Raw genomic sequence first — 24,259 nt, 5'->3', positions numbered from 1 at the left:
CCCTAACATCACATCACTAATGTGATATGACAAAGAAGAAAAAAATCCTTTGAAAAAAGAGGACAAGGGTGAGGAGAAAATGGCCAACAGGGAAGTTGGGTAACTACACAGAGGCATGGATAAGGTCCAGGTGTTTGGTGGGGTGGAGAAATAAATACTGTTTCAACATGATCACATGCTCAAGGGAAGCTGGTTCAGAAACAGATTGAAGAAGACATTGTGGAAAAAGTGTTCAGAAAAACAACTGAGGAAACAAGAAGGGAATGTTTCCAGAATCAGAGGGGGGAAACTGCAGAATTCAAAGAAAAAAAACTATGGCATTTTGGTGGCAAAATACATTGTGAACAGCTTGTGTGGAAAAAGCCTAAGAGTTATAACACACTGACTTCCCCTCCCTAACCTGACATACTCCTATCTCAAATGACCACACACAACTGACATTTGCCAAACCAGGAGAAACATACAGATACCAAAAAAGTAACCTGTATGTTTCCTCCAATGAGGCAAAATAAATAAATTAAAAAATCAGTCCGAGCGTGTTGTTTGAGGCCAGGGAAATGACATGCTGTGATCTCTCATGGTCCAGCTGGGTTTGCCATGGCTATTATTTACCAAGACAAGAATACAACAGACTGGATCCAGTAGAGGATTTTAGTGGCCATTTCAGGGGTTACCAAACTCCAAATTCATACATGCAGATCATCATAATATGTGACAATCTTCTGCCCTGTTATCCATGCTCTGCTCATAGGCTTCTCAGGGGCATCTGACTGACCACTGTAGAAATAAAATGCTGGACTGGATAGACTCTTGAAGTTATCTGGAAGATGGTTCTTATCTTTATTGCATAGAAATGCAGGTGTGCATTCAGGAAACTACCCACCCCACAAAATAGTGGTTTAAGCTGTAGCTGACAATTCCGATCCTGAAAAAACCCAAAAAATTGGATCATTTTGAGATTGTCAGATCCAGCGGTAGAAAAGGAAAAGAACACATTTAAAAAATGATCTAGCACATTCACAGCAAGGCTTTAAAGTTTAAATCCCATCTGCTCCACTACTCCTAGAGTTGGGGAGGACTGTTTAAGACAGACACACCAAATTTGCAGCATAGTTGTTGGCAACTCTCCTTAGAAGAACCCTCATGTTTGTTAAAGATTGCGTTGTGGAACAATTTTATGGGCCTCTGTTTTTCCTCCATTGGAATCACTGGAGGATGGATGGGGCATCTTATCGGGGACCCATAAAATTGAACTCTCTGACCTAATCTTTACTCAATGTTGGTGTCTTCTAAGAACAACCACCAGCAACTATGCTGCCAATTTGTGCTACACATTTTTTTAAAACAGCCCCTCCCAGACCCCAAGAAAGATCTCCTACAGACTATAAAAGAGTCGATTTTTTCAGATTCTTGGAAAAAATCCATACCACTATAGAAACTCAATATACCCAAATTCAAATTCCCTCCTTTTTTGCCTCTAACTAGAAAGTCACTAGTACCATACAATTTTACATTATATTTAGATATGGGATCGTGTGATTTCCAACCTGGAAGCAATTAAGAATTTTGCAAGAAGTGAAGCATATCAAACACTGCACTTTACTTTTTGATGCTTAAATTAGGTTAATGTTTTATCACACCCCACTGACAGCCTGTTCTCACTGGCTTCCACAGGAACACTTCCTCTACAACAGCAGCACTACGACACAGGACAACTCCACAATAGCATCTCTCTTGGTGACAGGACAGCATTTACCCACAAAATGCTATTGAACCAATTGCAAAAAATGGAACAGAGCCAAGACCATTCTAAAGAGAATAAGAGACCATTCTTGAGAATAAAACTGCAAAGATTGTCATGCCCTTATATAAAGCCGTGGTGAAACCGCACTTGGAGTACTGTGTCCAGTTCTGGTCACCACATCTCAAAAAGGATATCGAAGAGATTTAAAAAGTGCAGAGAAGGGCAACGAGGATGATTGAGGGACTAGAGCGTCTTCCTTAGGAGGAGAGGCTGCAGCGTTTGGGACTCTTTAGTTTGGAGAGGAGGCAGCTGAGGGGGGATATGATTGAAGTCTATAAAATTATGCATGGGGTAGAAAATGTTGACAGAGAGAAATTTTTCTCTCTTTCTCACAATACTAGAACCAGAGGGCATACATTGAAAATGCTGGGGGGAAGAATTAGGACTAATAAAAGGAAACACTTCTTCACGCAACGTGTGATTGGTGTTTGGAATATGCTGCCACAGGAGGTGGTGATGGCCACTAACCTGGATAACCTTTAAAAGGGCTTGGACAGATTTATGGAGGAGAAGTCGATTCATTTATGGCTACCAATCTTGATCCTCTTTGATCTGAGATTGCAAATGCCTTAACAGTCCAGGTGCTCGGGAGCAACAGCCACAGAAGGCCATTGCTTTCACATCCTGCAGGTGAGCTCCCAAAGGCACCTGGTGGGCCACTGCAAGTAGCAGAGAGCTGGACTAGATGGACTCTGGTCTGATCCAGCTGGCTTGTTCTTATGTTCTTATGTTCTAAAAAGGGGCACAGTGCAGGTTAGAACATACATTGACTTATGTCAAATTTCTTTCCCCAAGTCAGAAACTTCTACCAGCTTGGGCTTCTAAATATTGACTTCAGAAAAAAATTACTGCGTTGAGCAATGCCTTATCCTAGCGTTTCACCTGCATCTGTGGCTGGCATCTTCAGAGGATCTGATAGTTGGAAAGGAAAGCCAAATTCTGTTCATTTTCATAGTTTCTTCCACTCTGGACCACAGAAATTCTGGACCACTCTGACAACCACTACGTCAGACAATACAGAGAAGCCATTGAAATCCACAAGCACATGGACAATTTCAACAGAAAGGAAGAAACTATGAAAATGAACAGAATTTGGCTGCCAGTTTTGAAAAACACTAGAGTCAAGACAGTGACTAATCAGCTCCACACAGACACAGGATGACTATAGACAATGAAAGTGAACAAAGGCCAGACTACTTCTATTCAGATGCCTCACCTATTGACCTTGCTATCTCCATTGTTACTCACATGCTACACTTCATTGTTACTCAGTTGCAGGCCACTCCTATTCAGATGCCCTCACCTATTGACCTTCATACACAGGTATATATACTCCACTTGCTTTCCTTTCCAACTATCAGATCCTCTGAAGATGCCAGCCACAGATGCAGGCGAAACGTCAGGAGAAAATGCTGCTAGAACACGGCCATACAGCCTGGAAACCACACAGCACCCCAGTGATTCCGGCCGTGAAAGCCTTTGACAATATAATGCCTTATCCCACCATTAGATACAAGTTTCCACGGATTATTCTGGGAAGCTTGTGGTGTAAACAGATTGAGAATAATCATTCTAGCAGCTGAGTTTTTTACACATTTCTCTGAAATCAGACTCCAGAAAGGAAGAATAATTATGATGGGAAGGACACTGCTTTCACATCATACTAAAGGAAACCTGCCAATCTTATGCGATCCTCTTCACACACCAATGAAGCGTAAAAGAAATGTTTCCTAAACTTGTGAACATATCAAAACTTTAATAATGTAAGTTTCATGTTAAAAATGTTTTTGATTGTATGGTTTGTATCATTGGTTAAATATTTTGAAAATTAATTTTTAAAAATTTAACAACCAATGTTGTTATGTGCAATCAAGATACATAGTTTGGGTGGAATACTTACAATTCATAAGCAGCTATCAGCAGTACTATACCTGCATCCAACCTTGTCAAATTATAAAAGTGTGTTTCTTTGGATATTGTGTCTATTTGCCTACATGTATTTTAAAAAGATGAGTCAAGGCATGGAACATCAGAAACAGATCTATGTTGAAACTGTCATCTAGCCCACGGGTCTGCAACCTGCGGCTCTCCAGATGTTCATGGACTAAAATTCCCATCAGCCCTTGCCAGAATGGCCAATTGGCCATGCTGGCATGGGCTGATGCGATTTGTAGTCCATGAATATCTGGAGAGCCACAGGTTGCAGACCCCTGTTCTAGCCATATTCAACAAATGTACATAGCCCTATCAATGTTTTCTTGCTTTTCTACTGCCCAACAGAAATTAACATTCAGTTGGCATAAACAACTACAATGCTTTTACTTGAGTGGGTCCATCTCTTGAGGTCATAGAAACATAACATTTGAGGGGTGAAGAAATCCAATCAGCCTCAGGCCTATTCCATACATAGGGCCATCTATCAAAGGAGCTCATCTTGCTCCACATTACAATAATGGTTACTTCACCCATATACCAGTGGGCCCATGGAAAGGGGAAAGTGACTGGTTGCCCATTAAGCAATCTCCAGGAAAGAACATGGAATCAGACTCCAAACCTCATTCTTTGCTCACAAAAAAAACCTCAAACCCTGTCATCATATTTAGGAAGAAAGTCCAGGAAAATGATGTAGAAATATAACAGAAAAATCCCACATAACACATAGGTTACTGGCAGGAAAACTAGGAGTAGAACTGTATGTAGATGACCAGGTACAAACAAGATTGTGACTGCTAATTCAAAGCAAGTTCAAAAACATCCTGCCTTAGATCTGGCCATGATGTTGCATGACTGGCAGTATGGTTTTGGTTTGGCATAAAGGAAGAGGACTTTGTTATCAGGAAGTTCCAAAACTTCTCTATGAACTTTTCCACATACATTATTTTAGCTCATATCCAGCCCACTAACAGAACTTTTTTTCTGTGTAGTTCCACACTTTCCTGACCCCCACTTATGGCCAGAAATGTTTCCAACTATCTGTTACTTCATAATTTTAAGAAACACATTTACCACAATGTTTTTCATTCAATCATACATTCCACCAAAAAACCTATAATCTACTCCCCTGTGAGATCATCCAACCTCCCCTTCCATGCTTGGTCTGCCATTTTTCACATCCCTCACCTCACTCCTTTCCTTCTCTTTCCTTTAAATTGTTGTAGTGTCATGTTTTCAGGTGGGAGGGCATTTTGCAGATTATTGAATCAGCAATGCTACACAGCATCACTAGACACATGTGTGGAAATTGCAAACAAAAAATAATGCCAGTCAGGAAATAAAAGTTCAGAGGAGGGCACTGCACACATATTTCAGGAAAATTAATGGCATCAAAATCAGCTTGAATCTGGGGTAAGCGAAGTACAGGAAAGGCCTATGTTTGGAATACACAGAATTATGCTATTGAGTTGTGTCCACAGCTTGGGTTGATAGTTCTGGAAAATTCTTGGAAGATTTGAGGTTAAAGCCTGGGGAAGGTGGGGTTTGTTACGAGGGATTTCGTGTAGGGTTCAGTGCCGTACAATCCACTTTCCAAAGAAGTGGTTTTCTGCAGTGTATTGACCTCTGCTGTCTGGAGATCAGCTGTAATTCTGAAAAATCTTCAAACCCCATCTAGAGGCTGGCAATGCTATCTACAGTTTGTTTGAAGCAGTCTTCTACTAGCCATGCACACAGCACAAGACACATCTTACCACATTCTGTCACTATCTAAAATGATTACATCCTGTCATACCACACCACTCATTATACCAGGTGCATTCAAAAACCATGAACAACCATCTTTTGTAATACAAATGAATTGAAGTTCGCTAGGATATACATTCTCTTTCTTCTTACAATGTGCACATAGCCAAACTGGAGAGTTTTTAGTTTAGGAAGTTGATCACTTTAACAAATCAAAGCTTGTTTCTGAACTGCAAACCACACGTTAGAATCCTGGTTTTTCAAGGGTTTGCAAGTGCTGGAGCACAATACAACCAATTGCTCGAAGTTTACGTGTGACAGACAAGGAGCAGAAAATCAAATTGTATCTCCATGGCCATTGTCCCATACCTCCTCCTTTCTCTTGCAAAAATGTCTGTGAATTCCCTTCAACTGCAAAAATAAAATGGGTGGAAGAAAGTACAGTTCTACTCATTCAGCTAGGCAATATTTTTATTTTGTGTTTTAACAGAATTGTCCTTTAGCATACATAAGATCAAAGGTCAGTTACTGTTGAAAATGTGGAGTTTGCTCACTTACAACAAATTTCCCTTTTTAGTGACCCTATGGTGGAGGAAAAGCTCCTGGAGGCAAGCAGGGTCACTTGTCTTTTTAAAGGCTCTTCCCATCTCCCAGACCAGTTCCATAGCGATGCTCTTCTGAAATATAAGAAACATGAAAAACCCTAACCACCTATAAGATGCCAAGAACAAAGAAAAACTAGAACAGAACTAAGTCTGCTACCAAGTGTTCAGACTCTCTTCCAGAAGCAAACCTTCAACTGACCCACCCTAGAATCACCAAGAAGGGACATTCACTATAAACAAACAAACTTTCCATTCTCCAATGGGGCAGTCTCAACTAACAGGATATAGAAAAGCAAGGTATCTCAGAGTGGGAAACTACACCTTTCAACTAGGTAGAGTAGTCTGTCGAATCCACCTACCAAAAGCATCATCAGTAGAAGCCTCTTTATCAATATGTAACGTCTCACACTGTACCAACATGTAGTTGTTCTAAACACTATTGCAAGAGAGGAGAAAACAGTGAAGGCTGCCCAGATAGTTGCCCACTCAATATGTGAGTGATAACCTCAGATGGGAGTTCCAGCCCCAAACTTTATACACCTGTGGAATACATCCCCTGATTCACCAGCCCACCAGATCTGTTTCTTAAGAAAAGTTATCCAAAGCAGGAGTCTCAACTGTTTTGACCATATGGGTACATTTCGGATTCAGATATTGGATGGTTGGCACATCCACAAAATGGGTGCCACAAGAGGTGGAGCCAACCAGAAAACCTCAAGGAGTATGATCACGCATAACTCTGATAGTCACTTCAACATATCAGACAGAAGCTCTGTTTAAAAGAATGCCTTTTAAAATGAACAGATACTTTAAAAATATTTTCTTGCATACACATAGCTTAGTTTCAGTCACACAGTGGTGACAGCTGCTGCCAAAGCAACTTTTAAAAAATCTGCACAGCCAGCTAGATCTCCAGTGGCTTATCAGAAGCCCTGCTGGGCAAAAACCACACTAGCCTCATCCATTTTCTGAAAACGCTGGGTAGGTACTAAGTTGGGGAACACTGGTTTCAAGGAAACAATGATGGTATCTGACTTACAGATGATCCCTTCCTTTGTAGATGTTTAAGGTTAGGACAAAGGCAAGAAGTATCATTTCCTCAGATCTGTGAAGGCTGAGTTTACTATATGGATGAATGCAGAGCATTAACCTGCGATTAGGGAAATACAGAGGTCTTTATCCACAGAAAAGGTGTGAATCTCTGAAACCATCTGGGCTGAGCTGATGTGCACCAAAAGGAGGGTTTCAAAAGTGAGTCCCATGAGGGACATGTTGCCATGTGTTTGAATGATGCCCCAGAAAGAACTGTATTTAGGTGCTGAGTGGGGAACCTGTTTGCCACCAGGGGGTTCAGCATGGTGGCTCATCTAAGAAATCTCTTGAGGATGGTGGGAAACCCCTCACCTCTTCTTGGCTCCCATTATTTCTGTGAGGACTGATACTTGGCAGTTCATGCTGCTTGTACTCAGACCCTTGTCCAATTCTGATAGGAGAAAAAGAGGTGGTCAGAAACTTAAACTTCAAAGGAGCCCAGATACCTCCCTGCACACCAAGATACAAAAACATGCCATGTGCTGTTATACACCCTATTAGTTGAACCTTCCCTATAGGCCACAAGAGTTGTGATAACATGGTCTGAGTAGACTATCTCCTTCAATTTCTGCTGTTCAGCCTCCAGGATGTGAGATTTAGTAATTCTTATTGGGAATGTAGAAGGGGCACTGAGAGAACATTTCCTTCCCAATTGGAAGACACCATGGGTCCCTGCATTACATCCATCCCAGGTCTTGAAACCATGCCCTGTAGGGTCAACATAGAACTATCAGGATGATATTAATTCAAAAACTACGGCAAGCAGCTCAAAAGATCTCCAGGTTCAACATTAATTCCAAGTGTTTCAGGTGGAACCAGCTGAGCAAGTTTGCTATAACACTGGATATCCTGGCAAGTAGAGTTGCCAGTTCCAGGCTAAGAAGTTCCTGGAGATTTGCGGGTAGGACTTCAGCAAGGTATGATGCCATGGAGACCACCATCCAGAGCAGCCATTCTTTTTCTTTCTCTGTAATCTGAAGATCAATTGTAATTACAGAAGATCCCTCAGGTCTTCCATGGAGATTGGGAACCTGTTGGTCACATGAAACGACTTGAAGGGCTTGAGGTACATTGCTGCCCACAGGAGAATCTGAGCTGCTTCTACAGAGAATTTGATTTTGTGCATCACCTTGGCAGGTAGGATTTTTATATTGTGTTATCCCTGAAGATAAGCACTTCCTTCCCTGCCAGGAAGGCTTGAAAGGCTACAAGACCCCATCTGATCACTCTGAGCTCCAGAGGACTGATGCTCCCTCTAGCTTGAATGAACAGTGAAGTTTCCTGAGCATCCTCCCCCTGTAAGTATGCTCCCCATCTCTGAAGGGTGATCCCTGTCATGACAAGTACTCTCACTGGTCCCCTGAGAGGAGAGTCCATCTGCAGCTTGTCTGGAGACTGCCACCACTAGAGGTCCTGAAGCAACTAGCTTGAGACTGAAATGAGCCAGTGCTGCTAGAGAGCTTTCTCATGCTGGAAGAAGAGTAAAATCTCACCCAGAGGACCAAATCCTAGCAGGGAACAAGAATACCAAGGCGCTAATGTCATGATGTCCACCTGAGATTTCTGACTGCTTGCAATAGAGATAAAATCATGCCCTGCTACTCATGTGATAGAAAGACTATCCTGTGTAATGTCTATGGTGAATCCCATGTGAATAACCTGTGAGGCAGGTACCAGGCAGTTCTCTCCCCTGTTGAACAGAACTCCATGGGTCATCATGTGCAAGATTATTTGCTCCACATCCCTCAGGTCCTGCTGAAGAGAAAAGATCCTGATGAGGATGTCATCTATGTACGGAAATATCAACATAGATGACATCCTTGCATCCTTAGGACACCTACAAGCAAGGCTAGCACTGGTGAAGACATCTGGTACATTTTCAGACCAAAGGGCAGAGCTCAGTACTGCAAATGATCCCTATCACAGGCTAACCAGAGAAATCTCTGGTATGATTTGAGGATTGAAATGTGAAGGTAAGTCTATTCCAGGTCTATGGAGGCTAGGAAACTCCTTTCTGGATTTCAGAACTATGGATCTGAATGTCTCAATCTTGAATTCCCTTCCCTTCACTCTATGGTTCAGCCATTCTAGGTACAGAATCAGGCAGCCATCTTCATTCTTTTTCCAAAAATCAAAGAAGTTATAGTAGATCCCTGATGTCTTATGGGACCAGCTCTATTACCCCTGTTTCCAAGAGGGATTGCTTGGAGGAAGAAACAATGCCTGTCTGGGCAACAATGCTTCTGGACTTAGATGAACCTGCTGGGGGGAAATGAACTGAAGGTTTAGGACAGTGAGGAGCGTAACTCTTATCTTCAGATGTTATGGATCACAATTCATCATGTTCCTTCCAGCATGGCCAATTGGCCATGCTGGAAGGGGATGATGGGAATTGTAGTCCATAACATCTGGAGTGCCAAAGGTTCGCCACCACGGGTTTAGGACATAGCCATTTGTCTAGTAACCACTGATTGTTGATGGATTGTCTTCAGGTGCCTACAAGGAGTAGAAATTATCTACCTATGCCAAGGCAAAACTCAGGACTTTTGGAATCATGCTGAAGCACCTTTCTTACCTCCTGGATTGAGTTGACCAGAGGAGTTGCTACAGGAGGATGTGTAGTTACCTATCACTTTTACTTGCCATTTTCCTATTGAAGTCATCAACTGGAATTCTGTCAAAAGTCATGAAAGGAACAGAAATCTTTTACTTAGCTTACCTTCCTTCTCCCACACCAGGAGCACCTTCTTCTTTGTCCTGAACAAGGTATTTGTCAATGCTGGTTCTGAAGAGACTAATTCCCTTAAACAAAGCACTGGCTACCAAAGTTTGTGAGGCTGGATCTACTTTCCAGCTGCGTACAAGTGTTATGCCTGGCAGTGATTTTTGATGTCATGGCCCTAGCAGACAGCTGAATGGTGTCAATGGAAGCATCAGCCAAGAGGACTGCAGCTAAATAAATTGTCTTCTGTTCATCTTTCAGCTGTTTAGAGATATCCAAGAGATGAACAGCCCTACAGAAGAAAAAACCAGACAAGGAAGCCTACAGAGCTACTAAGGAGGCCTCAAAATTTTTACTTAAGTTCTGATCTAATCTTGTCAAAGGAATCTTTGGGCAGCCCATCAGAGATTGGAACTCAGGTTTACCACTAGTGTATCCACTACTGGAAGCTTGAAGTGCTCTGCTGCTTCTGAAACTACAGAGCAGAAGAGCAAAATAATTGGATGGTTGCTTTGAGACAGAATAGTGCCTCCCATTCATTCAATTACTTTATCAAAAACAAAAGGAGACGAAATCCTTTTCTAGGGGTACCTCCATTTGGTAAAAGTTTAGACAAGATAGTTGCCTGGCCAACTTGGGCAGGCTCCTTTGACTCTCTCTTGCTACCTGGAATCCGAAAAATCTGAAGTACCTTGGGAGGAATTTTGGAACAACTTCTGGAGAAAAAGGCATGTTTGCATCAGGGTGACCAGGGGCTCTTCTTCCTCTGAGAGCTCACCTGCCTCCTTAATGGAAATAAGTCAGAAAGATCTGAAATCTCTGAGACTTGATCCATTAAGGAATTACAACCTCTGGAAAATACCTTATGAGTCAGTGGCTCTTTGACTTTCTTGAGACATGACAAAGAAGGGTCACTTGCTTCCTCCCAGATATGCATGGGGAATAGATTCTGCTGTAAGAATGTATTCCTCTACTTGAATGCCCAAGAATTGTCTCTAGAAACCTACTAAGGCTGTCAACATAGAAACTGGGAGCTTTTTCTGCATCTTACCTTTGATCCAAACCAAGAGGTTAGAATGGGCATTCTCCTCAGGAAGGTCAAGCACTAGCTCCTGGCTGAGGCAAAGGCAATGAACAAAGGCTAGTGAGAGAAAGCCTAGGCCTATCAACTGTAGTAGGGCTGCCATGCCAAGCCAGTGAGAGGACTGAGAAAAGGGGCCATGAATGACATCAGCAATGTTATAATACCCAGAAGTGACAAATCCTAGAGCTATCCTACATCATTTACAGGTTTTGTCCAAAACAGCATAGTAATGTAATACATTAAACTTTTGTTTTATTTTTTCCACTGTTGGTCAGAGTTATAGCAGCCAACGGGGCTCCTGCCAGACGAGGTCTCTCACCACAACTGGAGGTCTAGTAAGCCTACTCCAGGGGCTTGTGGTTTCAAAGACCTACCCATGCCACTATTTTGTATTTCCTGACTTTTTAAATAAAGATTGTTTCCCCACCACCACCTCTAACCTTACCATGGGTTTGCGAGGAAGTGCCTGACCACTTGCATGAGTGCTGGAGGAAGCAGTGTTGCTGGAAAAATGTTTTAAAATACAGCCTGTGTATTTATTGGAAGTTTTTATTGGCAGTGACAAAAGTTGTTTTGGAATGACAGTAAACTCTATGGTAAAACCAGATGGGAAAGAAATCCCTTGTAAGGGAGTTCTTCCATTTGGAAATGCCACATAGGAAAACTATAAAGTTCCTAGAAATTCCTAGAGATAACCCAGAAAAGATTTTTTTAAAATGTGGTCTTATGTATTTAATAGAAGTTCTTACTATGAGTACTAATGAGCAACTATAGGAATTGCTGGCAATTCTATGGTAAAACCATAGATTTGTCACTTCCAAAAACTTCCATTAAGTACCTGAGGTCAAATTTTTTTTAAAAAAATCTCCCACTAGGTAACTGGACCCGAAGATAGGGGATCTCCAACCCCAACTGGAGGCTTGGAAGGCCTAACTTACCAGGACTCTGGAAGAAGTTCCACATTTGAAGATGGCCCCATTGATTTCTTGGTTCTGGCCACGTCTACTGCATTTGCAGGCTTTTGGGCTGCAGCGAAGGAAGGCAAAGGTAACCACAGTAGTTGTTGACACTCTAGTCCCTTGCATAATACTGGAGAAAATAGGGATGCTTCTAGCCAAGGCTGGACTCTCCACAGCCATTCTTGAAGCTTGTGAGAGAGTGTCAACTGTGTTACAAGTGAACTCACCCCTGGTTCAGTCTGCTGGCCAGTTTCACTGGTTCCTCTTGCTAAGGTAATAAGGGGAGTTGAAGAGAAAAAAAGAGTTGCAGTGCTCTTTGGCAAGCAATGCCAGTAACCATACATATAAACTGTATACACGGCCAAAAGTCAAAGACTGGGGGGAAGTCCCTCCCCTTCAGAGCAAAAATACCAGCAACGCATCAATGAAGACCATTCCAGCCTGGACCACTGGAGATTATATAAGAACTCTACTCTAGAAAGGAAATCGCTGATCAGTCCACATCCATGTGATCAGTTCACTTTTTCCCTTCTATTCGTTTTGTTTTTGCAGGGCATGCAAATTTCCCATTGTAATTAGGGATACTCAAACACCTGATGGTTTGGCTAAAACTCATGGTTGTTTGGCAGGTTGCCTCAATTATTACTTCCTAGCAATACAAGTACAGCACAATGAGCTTTTTGCACATGTGCATTTTCACAGTCTGGTGTCACCGTCCTTGCTGCACTTTTGCTTCATTTGGTAGCCAACTGCTTAAACAGAAGTTAAATCACAGATCATTTAAGTCATAAACCAAAGTTGTATTAAAAATTCATCCTTATTGATGTTAATGGCCGCCATCTGTTTGGATTATCAATGTTTTCGCGCATGCACAGTTTTACAAACATTTGATCTAATTGGCTCATTTCTGATCAACAAGGACTAAACTGGTAAATTCAATGACTGAACACATTCACTGCCAAATATGTGGCATTCCCTACCTTAAATAATTGTTTAATTTATACTCAAATAAAAAAAATAGGACAAAACCTAATGAAACATAGCCAACACATGTCTGTAGGACCATCACGTTCATACTGGACTATTTGGGGGGATGCTCTTGCTAAGATGTTGACAAAAGAATTTAAGCCAATGATGAAACTCAAGATTAATCAAGAGTGAAGCAGAAATAATAGTTTCAGCAAAGTGACAAATGCTGTTCAGAGAACTTCAGAAGAAAGTATAGAGGAGTTTTTAGAACCATGCCTATTAATTCACGACACAAACTTGCTGTGAATGCTCTTCTACTGTGAAAAAAGCACTACAAACATTTTCAAAAGTATTTTCTATCCTACTTGGCAGGCATAGGTGGAAGTATTTTGCTACAGATTCTACCGTAACAGGGCAAGCTAACTCTTAATGGGTTCACTACATTAAGTGTGACTCACCAAACTGAGCACAACTCACTAGCTACTCACCAGCCCACAAGAAGCTTGACAACATCCCAGTTTTTGCTGTTGCTGGTAGATGAAAAATGCATGAAATTTATCAAGCCGCTGGTGGACAGGTTGTCATTCATGGTTAGTGGGCTGTGTTTAGCCTTGGTGGGTCACAGATTGTGTAGGCCCAGCTTATGGCAAGTTCCAAAATTACACTCTCCACCTCCATTCTCCAATTGTTATTCTAGCCCACTTTCCCATTTGCATCCTACGGCTGCAAATCTGTTTGGATGTAAGAGATGCTGTGGCAGCACCAAGGGTATTGCAAGGAATGATTTGGGAAGAGGATGCCCTTCCTTACAAAACAAATAACACATTCCAGTCCCAATGGAGCAGACAAAATGGAAGATCTTTCTTCCATTGCAACACAAGTTAGACTGTGCTAGTTACCAAAAGAGAAATTAGCATCTTTGGATACCACACCACTTTGTTGCAATGATAGAGGCTCCTGATGTTAATTAGCTACTTTGATATGATGGATGACAGCAGGAAAGCCAGGAATGACACCGGCAGATTGCATTCCAGAATGAGTCTTTTCTCCTCACCAAGGACACTGAAAAGGAATCCAGTAAAGGACAGGATCTGAACCATACTACCCCCAAGTAGACACAGTGATTAGGAAGGGATAAGAAGCAGCAAGTCTACCTCCTCCTCTTTTAATGAGAGGAGAAAATTGAGACATTTGACCAAGTACTATGGAGCAACACAGAAGTGGTCTTCCTGAGATGTTCCCTATATCCTTGGATAAATTGTAAGGAAGGAAGTAAAAAGGCTCAATTTATAAAGTCACTAAGAGATGGAATATGTTTAGGATCTGCCTATGATCAGGTCACACTGCATCATCCCACTCTCCTGTAATTGTCTCTCCACCCAACACACACATTATTCTAGGGACAGGTCACCCACAAGGCAAATGCAGTGTTTGTGTGCAATGTGCTAGACCAGGGGTAGGGAACCTGCGGCTCTCCAGATGTTCAGGAACTACAATTCCCATCAGCCTCTGTCAGCATGGCCAATTGGCCATGCTGGTAGGGGCTGATGGGAATTGTAGTTCCTGAACATCTGGAGAGCCGCAGGTTCCCTACCCCGTGCTAGACCTTCAAGGGGCCCCAACACTCAGCTCTTGAGTACCCCAGTTGCTAACTGCATTTCATAATTAACGATCTTAAAAGTATTGATGTCAACAACAGAAAGAATTGGACAACTGTAGCATTACAAATATACAGTGAGAAACATAAAGGGATGGGATTCACAAACAGTGCCCTACAACCCCGACTGTCACCACCTAATAAAGATTAGTTCCAGCTCTTCCTTCTTTCCTGTTTTCTACTTTGAAAAAAACATAACTGAAAAGCTTCATTTATTCATGATAAGCTGAATGTTTCAGAGCACATTGAACAATCACTTAGCATAGCCGTGTCGGAACACGACCACTCCAGATGGCATGCAGGGAACTACACTTGGCTCATAAGGAACAAAACTCTTCCCCTAATATAGAAAATCAGAAACATGACGAAGTTAGCATGAGTCTCCCTGGTGGTTTACTCAGGGGTTTATTTATTTATTATTAATTCAACTTTTATTTTGCCCTTTATCAACAAGTTGGGCTCAGACTATATTTAAACACATATTCTCCCATGTGCAGCTTGAAAAGGTAAGCCCATAAAAAGCTGACTCACGTTATTTATTACTAAACAGAAGTTGAGCCAGGACAATTCACACATATTTTCTTGGTACAGACTTTCAAAGGTAAATTATTTCTAAGGAGACCAATGTGGAGTCCCACATTCACCTCTCATGACAGCAAATAAGCTACTCTTTTTCTTTATAACATGTCTGCAAGAAAATATTTGTGCTTTCCTTGTAACGCTACTGAATCTAGTAGGTAAGAAGTTCCAGTTAATGCAAGATATAAAATACAACACCCAAAAGAGAGTGGACGTCTACCTCACCTATTTAGGAAACAGATTACAAACACATACAAGCAGATCTACTCAGAAGTAAGTCTTCTGTTATTCAATGGGTTTATTCCCCAAAAAATGCCCCAAGAGTTGCAGCCAAAGGCCACACTTACAGGTCAAGACTCAGCTGCAAAGGCTCTTGCATAAAAAACTAAGTAGCAGCACAAGCCCTCTGAAGAGTCTTTTATTTTATTTTAAATAAAGTTCCATTTTGCTATAGCAGGGATGACCTTTAGAGACCTCGAGTGACTTAGTTTTGCTGGTAAAAATAACTAAGTGTATCAAGGAGTTTGGATAGCGTTTGGGAGATTATAAAAAAATGAGCCAGTTCTGTTTCGACCTTGGCTGTGGTTAGGTCACTGCTTTGGGTCCAATACTCCTTACCCCTGATGCAGTGCTTCTGCCAACTCCCGAACGTCCACTTATATATACCTAATTGCAGCAGGCTATGCAGAACTGCTTGCTAGAATGGGAAGTGAAGATTAAGGAGATCAAACATTTATCGTAATGACCAGTACTTAAATCTCAAAGGTGATGGAGTAACGAATCAAGGACAAAATGTAAAGTTGTTGCTTTGGACCATGCTACAAACCAGAACGTGTAATCTCTATTCTGATTACTGCTATGCTATATCTAACGTGAGAGAGACTGCAAGGCTCTTAACTCATTTGCTGGGTACAGACCACACAAATAACAGACCCACGCCTACCTAAATATTGGCATTTAGTGGTATACACCCCAATGCTGAACCCATTAAACAGAAGTAGGTCCTATTAATTTTAATGGGACTATTTGAGATCAGGACCTGGAAAATCGTATCCAGCAGAAACTTCAAACCAACTGAGAGACATGAACTTCAATTTCATAATGAAACTAGGTTCGTCCAAAGACATGACATCTCCTGCATCCCAGTGCAAAACAGACTTGAAAATTCATTAGAGTTGAACCGAATTTTTGGGAAATTGCTATTTTCGTATTGAAAATCTTTAGTTGAATGTCAATTACACATTTGTTTTCAGCTAGCCTGTGTCCAGGACATGGACACAGTTCAGGCAGAGCTCTGTTCCCTAAATTGGGGGTTTTAGAGGGTTTTTATAGGGGGGTTCAGAAAAAAATTGTGACCCTTCATATAACCCTGTTTTTAAAAGGTTTATTGACAAATCATCATTTCAAGGGTGAGCATAGGGATAACCCTAAATCCATAGTGGAACACAGCAACAAAAAAAAAAAAAAAAAAAAAAAAAAAAAAAAAAAAAAAAAAAAAAAAAAAAAAAAAAAAAAATGTTAAACCCAGCCTGTTGTTTAGTCAACCCCTAACTGTCACTGTCCTTCTTCTGCAATCCCACACTATCTGTCAAAAACAAAGAATATGCCAGCTAAATGGGGAAGAAAGAACAAACTTGGTCAGTTTAGCTGTGAGACGGACAAAAGGTAAAGAATCCCCTATTTCCTTGTATCCTTCCACAAAGACTGTGCAAACGGTATGCTCTCTAAGTCCCATATCATGACTCCTTGGGCTCTTGTTTGTTAGAATCCCTCAAGGTCAGTTTAGAGAAGAACAGGAAAAGCAAATGGCAGATGAAAACCTTAAGAGCCTGAGCACCTTCATTGGTTCTTTGTTGTTCTCATCCAGGAAAGCAGAAAACATAGAGACTTTGAACAATACAATCCAAACGCAATGAACAAAGGAGAATCTACTGCTGGGAAGGCATTAGAAATCATGTCTATTCAAGTCACTAACTGCACTGTCAGACACCTATCTGATCATAACTAGAAAATATGTTCCCCTTGAGGTACGGGGAAGCAGGCCTTAGGATCTGGGGGAAAAGTAGGGGATTTAGAATTGTCGACACATTTGGCAATTCTTTGTGTTCAGCAAAGGCTTGCTGTCATGTCCTTTCCCACACCTGCGTGCAAGCTCTCCACTCACTACCTACCAAAAATTCGCCCATGCAACATCACTGAGTCTGGAAAGCTGTTAGTTTAAAAAAAACCTCAGCGGCATTTCAGGAGGTGGGGTTGTAATGCGTTCTTTGGGCCACAAAAAGCTGTATCTCCCTCCTGCACACTGTAACTGTGGAAGGTGAGTCTGCTTCCCCCACTATGTACACACACACACCCATATCACCCATGATTCGTTGCCCTCCAGCTTTACACAAGCGGAGCGTGCAGCCTTCGGCACCAAACTGCATGGGGACAATGACATTTCCATAACGTCTGATCAAAAGCTGCGTATTGGGAGGGACAGTGCAGGAGGACAGGCCTGAAGACACACTTGCTCAGTCCCTGGCTGTGACACAACCCACGCTTCCCTCTCTCTCTCTCTTTCTATTGCAATGCCCTCCAGGTTGGACACACATCTGGCCTTTACAAAGGAAGGACAGCGTTGGGTGCCTGCCTGCATGTCGTCCTTTCCAGTGTTGCAGGCTGCATGCTCCCCAGAGCATGCCTGGCTCATCCACAGTTCCCTGGAGTAACCTTTATTCCAATGTGTCGCAAGCATGTATTTGACGGATGGTTAAACAGAATCATTATCACCAAGCATTCATTTGACCAAAAAATGTCGTTACCATTACCAAGTCAGTTTCCTTTATAACACAAAAGCACACACACTGTTCCTCTTCTTGAACCTCCCCCCGCCTTCACCACACACCCTCCTTCGCCAACACACAAATCATATATTGTGCAACATAACATCTCAGGAAAAATAGAACAGCAAGAGCAAGCGGCAAAATGGATGGAGGTGCAATTGGCATTTGCTGTGTTTTCTAGCCCTGTCCAATGTCTATCAACCCACTCCCAACCCAACCTTTTAACTTAAAGGGGAAAACGGAATTAAACCATGGCCTATTGCCTGAATATTGGTACGATCCATGATCACACGCATATTGGGAGCCTGAATCCGTGGGGCATGAACCAAAGGTCATTGTGCCACTTTTGCAATGCACACACATACAAACACACGCCGGAAAAAAAAGCCGCAGAGCCATCAAGAGGTAACATAGAATTTTCTTGTCAAGAGCCGAAAAGTCTACCCATGGTGGGGGGAGAACTGAGAGGAGGAGGAGAAAGGGTGTGCAGACAGAAAAATAGGGGGATGGCAGAAAAAGAATAGAGGGTTATTAAAAAAAATAAACAGCTCTCTGCTTCTAATCCCAAAATTGGCAATCTGTCCTTTCCCCCCTTTATGCATCCTACCTTCTTTTCCCTTCAGCAACCCCTCCTCAAGCTTTAGTGCAGATGGATTTCTTATATCTTGCTTCTGCAGCAGTGGGGCTAATGACTCCCAGATCAAGCCCCCTTACTAAGATAACCCCTCCCATTATTTCTTTTCAGCAATGGCCTAAAGAATAATGTGTTTTTAGAGATAATGGAGGGTATTTAAAAATATAAAGAGCACACATCACTGGCATTATTGAAGAAAGCAGCTCCCCGCATCACCACAATCTCCCACCACACGCACCATGATTTTCCGATTCCCTCCCATCTTTTCCTTCCATTTCCCAACCATCAAGAACGACAATGATAATAAATAAATGTACAGTAACAAACAAACAAACGAGAATAATTTTTTTGGAAAAAAAACCCACAACGCAATCTGGGTAGCCGATCTCAAAATCCCAAGTACTAATCCGCTTGAATTCATTCTTGCCCTTATATAAGCAGCAGCATGTCAACATGTTCAGTGGGAACGCAGTGCAAAATGAGGCCAGCGTAGAGCCATGGAGAACAGTGATATCATCGGATATCAGCTCTATCAAGAAGCCATCATTATTGGCATGATGAAATCAAATGTAGCGGCCTCCGTTCCATTTATTTATATATTTATCTACCTGGGGTGCCATTTTTTCCCAATCATTTTCTGTTTTAATTTTTAAGACAAGAATAATTAAGTATAATTTTCTCCCCTCAAAGCTGCATACCCCACCAGGAGACACTCAAAAAAAGAGAAAATCCCCATCTGCATGACACCGTTTATGTTCCATGGAATCAATTAATGCAGCCCTAGTTGTTTTCTTCATCGCCAAGCTTTCGGCAATACAACACCCAGTTATTTTCCCCTTTCCAGTACGACAGGGCATTTTGCAAAAGGGAGACAAGCAGATGAACACATTTTGCTTCAGTTCACGTAATAACACTGCCCATGCGTATGAAAAGGAAGCAATCTAAGATGGTAACCACCTCTCACCAAAAAAAGAAGGCTATTCTCACTAACCTTTAGATCAACTTGCCTAACTTAAGTCGTATGGAGCATTTTAAAAACTGGAAAGAGCTACAGCACTGTTACGTCTTCTGGTAGAATTAATGGCCGACCCTACACAGCGAGCAAGCGAGCTCTTCTGGGTGTCTTCTTTTCTCCACCTAGATAGGATCATTCTCAGCCTGACTTTCGCTGGACCAGTTAAAAAATCACTCCAGCAAAAACCAGTCTCTCAAATATACCATGGTACAAGTGCAAGTCAGCGGTCATGAAAATATCTGTCTCTCTTGAATGGCTGAATGTCGAGCTTTGGGAAAATCCAAGGTTGGAACCAAAGAAATATTTAAAAATTGTTTGGTTTTAAACATAATTCAACAAAACTGCAGATCTGGAAGAAGAGGGAAGCGATTTGGTTACGAAAAGACTGCCATTTAGAAATGAATTCCATATTTTAAATTCTTTGGGTATTTTTACACACTCTTTCTCTCTTTTGGGGGGAGGGGTGTCTTATTACCTACTAATTTTTTATTTGTTCCATAACCAAAACTGTGAAAAATAAAAGGAGGAATTGGTACATTTAGGTGGAAAATCGTTTTTTTTTAAAAAAAAGAGGTAAATGTAAGGAAACCATTTTTTCATAAATGCAAAAGTAAACAATAGACCAGGTCACCTGCACAGCACTAGAGCCCGAACCCTTTGGAAAAGGAATTACATCACTGTCCTTCATGCATTAAAAATTAGACAATTAAAGATTTGGAGGGGGGGAAGAGAAAAATGGATACAGGATATTTCGCACACTGCTTTTTTGTGTTTTTTTTACATTTAAGAAATTATCAAATCAACCTTTAAGGTCACTCTTTGCCTGGAAGCTCACAGCAATTGCTTGTAGTAGAAGTTTTCAGGCAAGACACCGGTACTAAATCATTAATATAAACAAATGGAAGGAGGAGAAGGAATATTCTTCCGTAATAGACTCAATGTAGAAAGGGAAGGAAACCTTTATGTCTTTCACCTATTTTCTTTTCTCGTTGTTTAAAAATACCATGGGGGGACTGAAGGAAGATTCCCATTTCTTCTCAAATGCATCGGACTTTAAAACAGAACCCTGTCATCATCTCATCTAGCACATCCTCTCTTTAATGTAAATACTTAAAAAGTTTAAGTCTTCACAGAACTGGTCCTAAAAAAAAATTTTTTTTAAAAAGTATTTTGATCTGTCATGGCTTGGAGTTTGCGCTTCTCACCTTTGGACCAGGTGTGCTGCTTCCAAAAAAAGAAGGGAAAAAACCTATCTTACTTTCTGGTGGGAAGAAGACAAAATAAAATGCAAGAGGGAGTGGGTGGAGAAACACCGGTCAAAATTCTCAGCATCTCAGAGATTCTTGGGAGCCAAGTTTTATTTTAGGGGATGAAAAGCCCGGCGTTCTTGCAAGCTCTCCCGCGAGACGAACTTCCAGCCCCAACACCTTCCAAGCCGCGTCTTCCACCAGGTCACGACCACTTTACTTGCAGGTTTGTATTCCATCCAGGGCTTTCCTTTCTTCACCCTCTCTTCACCAAAAAAAGGGAGAACAATTCCCTCCCCCCCAAGCCTTACCTGGGTCGTCGAGAAGAGACTGGGGTGCTTTAGTCAACTCTTGGGGCTGTTTTCCTCTTGGGGGGTGGTAAGAATCCCGAGTGAATCCTCCAGAAGGGTGTGGCGGGGCTGGGTGGGGGGCCGGAGGGCGGGGGCTGAGGGGCTCCTGACTGGCTGGGGGCTGCGGGGGGCAGCTTTGGCGCGCCTCTCCCCCGGCCGAGCGTGGCGCGCGAGAGGAGCTGCGTCGAGCGGCGCGCTCTGCCCGAGACTGCCGGAGCAGCCCAGGAATTTCACGCGCTCCAGAGGCGGCCCCGCCCTCCCCGGCGCGCGGGGCCCGGCCTTTAAAGAGACAGGCGGCGGCTCGCCAGGCTCGCGCTCCTCCCGAAGCTCCCTCGCCAAGCAGCTGAGCAGATGTAATCTGGGGACATCCTCCAGCCCGGGATGACTCAGAGGCAGGTGCGCGCCGGCCCCGGTTTTTCTCACCCTGCACCCACCGCCTGGGAAAGGGAGATAACGCGCGCTGGCTGCTGCTCCGGGGGAAAGCCGCGTCTCGTTTGCGGGGGGATGAAGCCAAGTGGGCGCTCCAGAAGTAAGCGAAAAGCGACGGGACAGCTTCGCATCGTGTGGAGGGGCTCTACAGAGCCAGAGTTCCCTACAAGTAAAGAAAACGATATGCAAGGATTTGATTTAATTTTTTTAAAAAAATGTTTGCTCTGCTTTATCCCCCACGAGCTCTACTCCTTGTCGGAAGCGCTGGACCTGTTTGCAATAGCATTGGTGGTGTTGGTCAAGTTCTGCAAGTCTGTTCCCTCAAGCGGCCCACGGTGCTCCCCCACGCAAAGACCACGTCTGGGTTTTGTATTGATCGAAGCGGGGGGCACACCACTTATTCCAGGGGTTTTACTCCAGCGGGCGAATGGCAGGCGCTTCGAATTCGCAATCTACATACATCGCGGCAGCATTTCGCGTACGGGGGGCGGGGACTTTTCTGCCAATTTTTTTTCTAAGAGGGATTCGATTTTTTAAAAGGGTTAAATGGGCTCCAACACCTTTCTTTCCACTATATGCATGTCTGTGCTTATTTCGTAGGGTTGCGTCCACGCTGGTGTCTGCTGTGAGTCATGGCAAAAGGGAAGCACGATGCAGGTTGTACTTCCCCGGGGCTTGGGAATTTAGCAGGAGCGGCTCATTTTCACACATCCTGGCTCCGATTAGTTGCCCTAACTACAAGCCCTCAATGCCGTAGTGTGTGGGTTTTCGAGCTTGCAACATAATAATGAATTAATATGTCATCCTTGTTACTATTATTTAAAGAGGGGGGTGGGGTGTTGTAAAATACCATGGTATCCTAGAATCCCCAGGGCTCATTATACCAGATTTATAAATAAGATCCGGGGGCCCAAAAATCTTTTTCGGGCAATTCCACAGACTTGGATATGCCTAGTGGGATTTGTTTTTTTCTTTGAAGTGTAGACTTTCCTGCCCCAGCTCAGGCCAATTGGCGAAGACCATTTCAAAAGCAATTTATTTACTTATTAATAAATATTTATACCCCATTTCACACCAAAGTCTCCAGGCAGCTTGCAGAGGGTAAAAACAATTTTAAAATCCAAATAAAAACATTTTAAATAAATTATAAAAAACAAAACAATAAAAATAGCATAAAATTAACCCCAATTTCTACCTCCAGATCAAAAGTTTGTCCCATTGCAGGGGGGGGGGGCACATGACTCAAGGAAGTTCCATTCAGTACACCACACAAGTCACGTTTACATTGTTCAAAAGCCTTCCTCTAAGCGCTGAAGGAAATCTGCGTAATTCTCTCAACCTCATTTTATTCTCACAATAATCCTGCCAAGCATCCTTGAAAGAAAATGACTGGCCTAAGATTACCCGATGAGCTTCATAACAGATTGGGGGGATTTGATGAAGATCTCCCAAATTTTTGGTCTAACGCTCACTGGGGCTCCACAGTGGCTGTAGTTAGATATTTAGAATCCCAACTCATGATCCTGATCCAGCAAAAAACACGCAGACTGTCTTTTGACCCCCTTTTTATGCTTGTGTTGTATCCCAGTGGTACCCAGGGGTCTTATGAGCTCTAATCAAATCTTAACAAAATGTTTAGATGTTTCTATGCCAGAAAGCTTATAGTCTCGTGACCTGGTTCTACAGGACAGCAAGAGAATGATCAGCAGCAGGCAAAATTATGTAGGCTTACATGGTCCCTCCTCAGACAATTTGGTCACCTGCAGCAGCACCTTTATCCTGAGGACACACTGAAGGCTCCCAATTATCCTTCTGGCCCAGGCAAGAGCCACTGCCTTTCAGCTTCCAGGGGAAACAGGAGCCAGCTATTATGGCTTACATCACCATCGCTATGGCATTCATTTAAATAAAACCATTATGATGATCCTGTGAAAGGAGAGTATCATAAGGACAAAAGCTAGAAATTACCCAATTGTCAGAGATCCTGTTAGCCTGTAAAACTTGGGACTCCCCCAAACCAAATGCAGCTTACCAGTCAAGAGGACCGCATGGTATAGTCAGTGGTTGTAGTGTCAAACTGGAATCCCCAGCCGTCAACAGAAGCTTGGTAGGTGACCTTGGGTCAATCACACACTCTGAGCCAAACCTACCTTATGCGGTTTTTGCTGCAATGGTAAAGCAGGGTTGGGGCTCCTATTAGAAAAGCAGGGTATAAATATCTAAATAAAATAGATGTGCTGACACATCAGGGGCTTGATATATCACACTTGTTTTCATGCTGAAATTCCAAAAACTGTAGAGGTACAAAGCACCAGGCAAGCAACAAACCACGTTGGACATCATTTGACGCAGTTAAGTCACAGTTGAGGGTGCCTCTATTGTTGTTGGCTTAGTGTGGAGAGAAATATTAGGGCTCAGGCCTTATGTTTCAGACATGGGCAGAATCTGTTTTAAAAGGTCAGGTGACTACATAAAATATTGATCAAAAAGTTCTTTCTTCTTAACAGTATCACCCCTTGTACCCTTGTGAGTAAATGGCTCTGAAATTAGAAAGGATGACTTCTGCATAAAGGAGAATACCTTAATTACAACTCATTAATATGAAAAGGC

The 24,259-nt window shown here is 42.5% G+C and overlaps 1 protein-coding gene across 14 annotated transcripts in view; it reads right to left on the bottom strand.

The window, feature by feature from the left end:
• The window catches only part of NRXN3 (neurexin 3), a 1,536,364-nt gene extending 1,514,951 nt beyond the window's left edge, over positions 1-21,413 (bottom strand). For all 14 annotated transcript variants that reach the window (XR_007243535.1, XM_048485034.1, XM_048485036.1 and 11 more), the window contains exon 1: positions 21,182-21,413. The gene's annotated coding sequence lies outside the window, so the exon portion shown is untranslated. The remainder of the gene's footprint in view (positions 1-21,181) is intronic.
• Between the last annotated feature and the right edge of the window lie 2,846 nt (positions 21,414-24,259).

The sequence above is a fragment of the Sphaerodactylus townsendi genome, linkage group LG02 (assembly GCF_021028975.2).
Source record: "Sphaerodactylus townsendi isolate TG3544 linkage group LG02, MPM_Stown_v2.3, whole genome shotgun sequence".
NCBI lineage: Eukaryota > Metazoa > Chordata > Lepidosauria > Squamata > Sphaerodactylidae > Sphaerodactylus > Sphaerodactylus townsendi.
Note: the sequence above shows the minus strand (reverse complement) of the source record. Positions and strands in the feature narration are given on the sequence as shown.